The sequence below is a fragment of the Cyprinodon variegatus genome, unplaced genomic scaffold (genome assembly GCF_000732505.1).
Source record: "Cyprinodon variegatus isolate N-32 unplaced genomic scaffold, C_variegatus-1.0 Scaffold297, whole genome shotgun sequence".
Classification (NCBI taxonomy): domain Eukaryota; kingdom Metazoa; phylum Chordata; class Actinopteri; order Cyprinodontiformes; family Cyprinodontidae; genus Cyprinodon; species Cyprinodon variegatus.
Window position 1 is genome coordinate 491,812 of NW_015150750.1, and position 6,088 is coordinate 497,899.

The 6,088-nt window shown below is 34.5% G+C and overlaps 1 protein-coding gene across 1 annotated transcript in view; it reads left to right on the forward strand.

The window, feature by feature from the left end:
• Positions 1-6,088, forward strand: part of cdkal1 (CDK5 regulatory subunit associated protein 1-like 1) — a 256,495-nt gene that overhangs the window by 140,671 nt on the left and 109,736 nt on the right. The gene's annotated exons all lie outside the window — the stretch shown is intronic.

The window sequence follows — 6,088 nt, forward strand, 5'->3', positions numbered from 1 at the left end:
CGGGCCAAATAAACCAATCAGATCAACGAAGCATATGACGTAACACAGCGACGACGAAGAGGAGCCAATTGATAGATCAAACTCTTGCCGAAACCAGTCAAGAGAAGAGCAAAAACATGTTTTGCTCTTCTTTCAGTGAAGAAATACAGTGTTTTTCTGATAAAACTTGCTCGATAGCCACGCTAACGCTAGTTTCATCGGCTGAAGCTGCCATGTTCTTTAGACTGAACTGTCGCGCTTCTCGTTGAGTCACACCTCAACCCGCCTCAAAGCCAACGCTGATTGGACGTTCGTTTGGTGAACGGCTCCAAATTTTCTTCAACGGAGAGTCTCCAGACTGATTAGCGAGTGAAATCTTGAAAGCTTGCGAGATCAGGATGGTCTCACGAGGCTAGAATTCTTGTGGTATTTATGGGTTTACAAACACACAAGAATCCATCTTGTACTTCTGCAGCTTAAAATGTTCGAGTCCTATCCAAAATGGGTCTGTTTTGTGTCTGATATTTCATTTTTTACTGGGGTTGGCTAAGACCAAACTTTGGTAGGCGGGCGCCAGGTATCCCTTCACCCTTGTCACTGATTGATGATATGTAGAACTAAACCTGAGTGCTATACATAATCAATGTGGCTCTCTAGCTTAATTTCAACCTGGGTTTATAAAAATCAAATGTCTCCTTAAGAAGGAAATGGAAGGACATTTATTATTAAATGATCGCATGATTTTATTTTTTAAAAGCAAAAGCTGCTTTTCTCCCTAAGTTTTCCACAGAAAGGTTTTCAGATGGTTCAGTGTGTAAAGTTGCTTGATATGGTCACTGTTTTCACAAAGGTTGATAAACTTCCAAACTATATTATGGCCTAAACAAATATTCACACACACACACACACACATACATTCTTATCTTTCAGAAAGTAAACTAAATTATCTGTAGTTTACAATCTATCCTCCAGCTGCAGAACCCAGGCATATTCAGGGTCTTGTTTAACGTGTGATGGTTTTGGAGTGTTTCCTGTTTACTTGCCTTAATCTTTTTCCTGCTGAAAGCAAACCTTGATACGCTATCAATATCTGAAGGAAAATGAGTAAATGGGATGTCTCTACTTCTCCACCTCACAGTTATAAAACACCACCGGCACATTAACTCAGTATGAGATTCAAATGCCATTCATTTACTTAATTTCTTCTTTTACAGTAAATTCTAAATTTGATCTGCTCCACAGGAGGGTCTGCTTTTTCCTCCAGGGTAAATTAATTGTTGCACAAGGTGTTTTGAAATGTGTTGTATCGTTTTTTTCTGCTGCAGTCTCACTTAAAAAAAACAAATTTTCTGGGAATTTTTGTCTATATGAACCCCAACGAACCTGTTTGATCCTCGTTTGGTAATATAGAGCGCTGTAATGACTAGGGCTGGGTAAAAAAATCGATTTAGTCGATTTTGAATCGATTCCTTTACATTTTTGCAAAGTCGTTGTCTAGGGAATGGGATCGATTAGTTTTATAGTGACGTTCACATTCAAATGAGCAGGAAAAATGAACCAAAGATGACTTCAAGCCAGACAGCTGCAAATATAGCCAATGGGTTGACTGAAGACAACGCTGCACATATGGTTTGTGCAGTGAAGATAATGCAGCTCATGCATGTCTGCTGTGTCACATCTGCTCGCTCGAGTGAGGCTTCACTTTTTCACTTTTTCAACAAGTTTGCACTTTTGAGACAGATTTATTCACATCTCAAGTTTAAACTGTATGATTTACAAGTTTGCTCTTTGTGTTTAATATGACAGGAAAAAATTAAATACATGAGTGTTTTATTTAAACACAGTTGAACCACTTTCATTATTGTAAAAACAGATCGAATCGAAATTACTCGATTTAGCACTGTATGAATCAAACTCAAATCGATTCAGGACTTTGGCTAAAATACCCAGCCCTAGTAATGACCTACATATAGTCTAAGTATGCAGCAACGCAGAATTCTTTCCCTTTCCTTAGAAAAATTCTCAACAGATTAAAATAATTCAAAAATGCCTTGAAAAAAATGTTCAATAGATAATTGAAATGTCTACAAATAAAAGCTTTTCTTCCTTTCAATTTGTAATGTTGACATCTTACGAGTCTTAACTTAAAGATGCATTTGGTAAGTTTTTTACTGAAAAACATTTTTGAAATAGCCTTTCTTAATTTGCCCTTTATGATTAAAACATTGTTTGATGAGCAGACTGACACCTCAGTAGTTCAGTGCCAATTCATCTATAAGCCACTAGCCTATTTTCCTGATTTTCCTTCGGGTTGGCAGTTCCTGCACTGTTCAACCTCATAATCAATGGAAACGTTATATTCAGGACAGATTTTGTGGATACTCTGGAGCAACTGTCATTCAGCTAAACTCAGACAATAACGCAAGATGTGAAAAAAGACAAAAAAAAAAAACCTTGTCAAGTAGAAGTGTGAGCTACGAGAACGAGCAGAACAGTGCTGCAGTTCTATATTTTGACCACAGGTCAAAATAATGGCCACATAATTACTCTTTAAAATGCAACCTTTAATATATTATATATTATGCTTACTACAGTAATTCTAATCCCAATTTTATTTTACTATAAATTAATTTTACCTGGTTTAGGTTTTTAAAGTATGTGATGTCTATTCTAGAAATAAAATGTCAGCATTTTGATTAAGATATTTTACTCAGTGCTCACATTTGTGAGGCAAGGCAAGTTTTTTTATACAATATATTTCAGCGACAAAACACATAGAAGTAAAAGGAAATAAAATTAAGGACTTCAAATTAAGTTATGACATGTGCATGTGTGTGTGTATATATATATATATATATATATATATATATATATATATATATATATATAGCCCTCTGTCAGATAGCGACTAATAACAAAGATGGCGCAGGCACCATATGGTGGAGGGGGGAGTTACGTAACCAACGCGGTCCAAAAAGTACTGATAATCTTTCCAAACGGCCATTTAACTAAGTTCACTATAAAGTCCACTATATAGTCCCCGCTCTATATAGTGATTGAGAGATTAAGGGTTTAGGGAGGATGTTTGGACACAGTAAGCTTGTATGAGCTATGAGAACAGCTGCATACAGATTCAGCATGTCTCCTTTCTTTCTTCATATTATTTTGGGTTTTATGGTTATGGACTCTTAAAAGGCTTCAAACTGGATATTTGAAGACATTTACCATTATAAAAATTGAAAGAAGAAGTAAAAGCACTATGCAGCTAAATTAACCTTTTAAAAAAATCACTAAAATCCAATCTCCCTTTTACATTTCTCTTTTTTATCGCCCAACCACATTCACACTCACACAGCAGCCTGATTTCTGTCACCAATCAAGCTCAATTTTCCAACCAAATTAATTCTTTCTAATTTGGAGCTTCCTGCGGTCAACCCCCTGTGGCGCTGCCACTGAGCTGTGTCTGTGTGGGTTCCTGTGCACATATGCTTTAGTGTCTTCGTGTGAAGGAGAGACTGTTCAACAATAGATCTTAATTGAGAAAATGGACTGCAATCAGCATATTCTTGTAGGGAATCATTAAATCATTCCTTCCTCCCCAGTCCTTTTTTTTTCTTTCTTCTTTTTCTTGTGGTGATTAGCATGATGATGATACCATCTTGATTATGTCCATCACAAAAAAAAAAAAAAACTCACATCTGTGGTCTCTTAAGCTGTTTAAGAGGAAATAATTCAACTCAAAGAAAAACAAAAGATAGAATAAAAACGTAATAATCCTGCTCTAAAGTGTAAGAGCTAAAACAGAAAAAGAAAATACTTTTTTTACATCATGATTGCTGTTTATCCATTGAAAAACATGCAGTTTTGATGGATTTGTGATCAAATGGAGAATGTTGGTTCACAGTTAAACATCCTGACTTTCTAGCTTAAAAAAAAAAGAAAATTTTTGATTATACTTCTAAATAGAACATCCCTTTTTCTTTTTATTTCATTTTCACATCAAGTATTTTGTCAACTGACTGTATTGTACAGTTATGCCATTCTGCTGTTGGATAACTGTTATCTTTTCTTTTCTTGTGATGGAAGCATTTCTTTAAAGAAAAAAATTATAATCTATTCTATTTTTATTTCCATGTTTTGCTTTTTATTTTATTCTAACTTCTATAAAACCCCTTTTGTGCTATTTATATTCAATTGTATTCTATTTTATGTTGCATTTATGTTAAATTAGCTGAAATAATGTCATTAAATTTCAACTCTATTATCCTTATTTGATTCTCATCACTAAGGGTAAACACTGCCTTTGGATTACTGATATTGAGATTCTAATATTAAAAGAAAAAAATTATTTTTATTGTGCCTTTTATTTAATCTCAAGTTTCGCTAAATAACTTGCCAGCTTTTTTTCCCTTTAGAAAGCAACTCCAGAAGAAAGCATACCGTAAGCATTTGTACAACTCTTAGTAAAAACAGTTAGATGCCTCAGGGCCCCAAACATCTTCAGTGAGTTAATTATAGACTTAATGTATTTTTCTTTTTATTCTTCTTCATTTGGAAGTTGGGACCTGCATGTCTCGGTAGCTGCTATCAGCTTTTTTGACACAAAGGGTCTCTGCAGGAGCAACCTTGACTCCTGGGACTTTGAATCTACTGGGTGCACAACACGTTCCCACTGCTGCTTCTCTTTGAGCATTATGAAAAAGATAAATAAGAAAATGAAAGCATTATTGAAGGTCTGCAGGGAAAAGATTTCACAAAGAAGCAGGGATGTTAATGGAGCCTTCATTTTATTTAATGAGCCAACAGAGATATTTTGATTCTTTCACCTAGACTTGTTCTTGATTAACTTGTAAAAAAATATTTGAATTTCTGTTTCTGGGCTCAAACTATTGGCTGTTGGAGATCAGAATGAGTGTTTATCACCTGACCTTTAAAGGTGTTGTACTCCTGATGCTGATTATGTACCATAGAGCAAATACAGCTTTAGTAAGTTTTGGAACTAAATAAATTTTGATCTGTTTAGTATAAAGATTCTTTAATATCCGGGTGACAATGCAAAAAAGAAAAGCTAAATTGTTAACTTTCTCAATTTCTAAACTTTTAACTTTAAAAAGTATTATCTTTTTCCAGCAGTTTTTTTTCCTTTGATAAATAAGATCTGATTAATGTTTTTTTTTTTTTTATTTTGGTTTCTTGTCACATAATTATATTATAGTTTTATACCAAGATTTTTTTGACATTGATACCTTTAAAGAAAAAAGTGTGATTTCTATATAAGCTGTTACTGCTGTTTTAATTTAGGCTGGTGCAGAATAGCGCTTTTTATGTTTGGTTGTTTAAAATATGTTTTATAAAATAAAGCCCTGAGTTATATATATTTTGCTATTGTTTTTTTTTTTTTATTGGATTTTTCTTTCTTTATATGTCCAACCATAAGATGTTGGAGCAGTGCATGGTATAGCTGTGGAGAAGGCGTCAATTCTTTTGTTATTTAACCATTTTCATCACTCAATGTGTTTTTCATCTAATCGGTAGGAGACATCAAGTCAAGCCCAAGGTTATCCAAAGACTGCAGGATCCTCTCGGTCTCCATTAAGTCTACTTTTTCTACAATGACATCCCTTTTGTTAACTTCCCATTTACTGAAACACATACACAAAACATTATCACATGTTTAACTATATAGGTGGCGTTATTTAGATTAAATACGTCTCCCTTTTCACACCAAATGAAAGATCCATCATGAAGCCAAAATGTTAAATCTTTTTCTTTAAAATGCAGAACTAGAAGTCTTATTTGCCCTGATGAGGTTTGATCAAACATGAAGCAGTCTTTGGTGAGCTTGATTTGGGGAAGTGGTCTGGATCCATGCAGTCCAGCAGTAATGCATGTCTGACTAAACCTTTTTCCACCAGCATGGCCACAGTTAGTCACAGCTTGCCACTATCAAGCTGCAGAGAAATGCTGTCTTCCACCTGTTGAGTTGATGAAATCAGCTGTTTTCAGTTAATTAGGGTAAATGGGATGCTTTGGAAAATATGGGATATTTCCATTAATAAAGATGTTGTACATGCACTGTTAAATAAAATGAAAGCAAAAATTCCTTTAA